The sequence below is a fragment of the Nansenia antarctica genome, assembly GCF_963989245.1.
Source record: "Nansenia antarctica genome assembly, chromosome: 3".
Taxonomy (NCBI): domain Eukaryota; kingdom Metazoa; phylum Chordata; class Actinopteri; order Argentiniformes; family Microstomatidae; genus Nansenia; species Nansenia antarctica.
In genome coordinates, this window is record NC_137688.1 from 26,739,070 (window position 1) to 26,741,569 (window position 2,500).

General features: G+C 44.8%; 1 protein-coding gene across 1 annotated transcript in view; it reads right to left on the bottom strand.

Moving 5' to 3' along the window:
• Positions 1–2,500, bottom strand: part of LOC308153944 (actin filament-associated protein 1-like 1) — a gene marked incomplete at both ends in the record, with an annotated part of 17,003 nt that overhangs the window by 10,998 nt on the left and 3,505 nt on the right. The window lies entirely within an intron of this gene.

Consider the following 2,500-nt stretch of genomic DNA (forward strand, 5'->3'; position numbering starts at 1 on the left):
AAATCAATGAGCCAGAATGAAATATCAACACAACCAAAAACGCCGCCCACCTGCTCTCATACACCCGGTCCCGTGACCACATCACTCCTGTCCTCCACTCTTTCCACTGGCTCGCCATCAAAGAACTCCCCATCAAATTCAAAGTACTCCTCCTCAAATACAAAGCCCTCCATAGCCTGGCCCCCCCTTACCTGACTGACCTCCTTCTCCCCCATCGCTCCACCCGTACCCTCCCATCCTCATCCACTGTTCCCCCTCACTGTCCCACCCTCGAAACTCAAAGTGCTTCGGAGACCGTGCCTTTTCACGAGCCGCACCCCGCCTCTGGAACTCTCTCCCTCAACCACTCAGAGACTCACCCTCACTCTCCGCTTTTAAATCCCACTTCAAAACCTACCTGTTCTCCCATGCATACAACCTCCCCTACCCCTAACCATCTCCCCTAACCCTGCCACCCCCCCCCCTCCCCCCCCTGAACATTGCTGTGTTAATTGTTCCCTGTGCCTGTTCGTTAACTCTGTGTTCTCTGTGTACTCTGTGTTCATGTTATCTGTTGCTTGTTGTTTCTGTGTTTTCTGTTTTTCCCATATTGTCACCGTCTTTAATTGTGTGATGTTCACTTTTTGGTCCCTTTGGTACTGTTCTGGTCAAATTGACCCGGGGCATCATTGGTGTTTTAAAAGCACTTGTCCTGGCACGGTGCTCCTAGGCCCAATCCCGATTCTCTTTTCTACCCCTATGGCTCGTTTTCGAGTGTCACTCGATTCGAAGGCAAGGCCTTCGAATACGTCACAAGCCCTTCCCCTTGAAATCTAAGCCCTATGAATTGGGACAGCCCTTCACGGCGCCTACGTCATCACGCGGTACGGGTGACGCGTTGTGTTGCCGGCGAATTCTCACATCTCGCAATGCCTTCTTCAGCTGTGTTTATTTCTGTTGCGTGTGCTATAAGCATCTATTTTCATTTGTTATCAACACACTGTAGTGTTTAGACGTTCCTTTTTTAGTCTCTTCCGTCAGTGATGTCTTTTTTGTGGACATCGCAATAATGACAATGAATTTAATGACAATGAATGACTCCAACCAAAACAACCAGTCCATCAGTAGTCATAAAGCGTTGTCCAAAAATCACGTTACCAAGCGCCTTTCTCAGAACAATTCGTCGTCTAGAATCCAAAAATCAATCCATCATAGTGGTGGTCAAAAACGTAGAAAGAGGATCTCTTGGGGACGCGGCCACATTTGCCCGTGAAGGAGAGATGACAAATAAGCGGAAACATTTCTCAGTAGAGTCGAACGGTGATAGATCATCATCCTTTACGCGTATCCTTAACTGTAGTTACATTTCGCGTGTCATATGCCATTAGACATGGAAATATGTCAATGCACGGCTGTCATGCACAAATCAGCTTGTAACGTTAGACACACAGCACATCGGCATGATAACGTTTTGTTGTTGTTGTGCTTGTTATAAAGAAAAGGTCTATAATGCATTGAAATGAATGATACAACCCATTAATAATATTACCTAATAACAACTGCTCGGATTAGATTGCGGGTGGAAATAGGTCAAAATGCGCATCATGTACAAGTCAGACGAACGTTTGATAGATAACTTTACATATGTGTACCATCATCCGCTGTCAAACGCCACAGGTAATAATTGATTTATGACTGTACATCTCTGAAATGCTCGACTGTCATGCAGCGTTGCGTTACTGTAACGTTAGACACAGCACCGACATAAAAGCGATTTTTGGGTTATGCGTGTTATAAATAAAAGGTCTATAATGCATTGTAATGACATTAAACTAAGACAATAAGATGGTTATCATAATTTTTCAAATCTTTATTAATAAGTAATTACAGAGAATTAAAATGACATTTCCGCATTGAATAGAGCGACATAAGATTTCTGTAGATGATTCGCAATGCATCCTGGTATCAAGGGGTAGCGTACCCCTAGCCCTTCGAAGCTAGTGTGGTCCTGGAATCGCTCGAAACGAAGTAATAGTTAGCCCTCCCCCTTACCCCTAGCCCTCGATGAAATATGAATTGGGACAGCCCTCGCCCTAAACGTGAACGCGCAAATCGAGCCATAGGGGTGAAAACGAAGGGCTAGGGGTGAATTGGGATTGGGCCCTAGTCCCAAGGATGACCCGTACAAGGAAGTATACTCAGGGCGCAAGAAAGCCCCAAAATAGCCCATAATATTAAAGGGCGCCTCCTGTGGGCACAAACAGGTACTGTACCCAATAATGCACAATAGGTACTGTGTACACATTCAAAAGTGCATATCTTTTTTTCTGGTGGATCTAGGGGGTTGCCCTTTGGAGAGGCTGGTGTGGAGGATGCTTAGTAACAATGGTGATGATTACCTTAACTAACGCCCTGTGCAAACAGACTGTTTAACTAGAAGTGTTTAACTTGCAGAGCAAGGAGCATATAAATACAATGAATTATTATTATTATTAAAAAAAAGTTAACGTTCACGACTCAC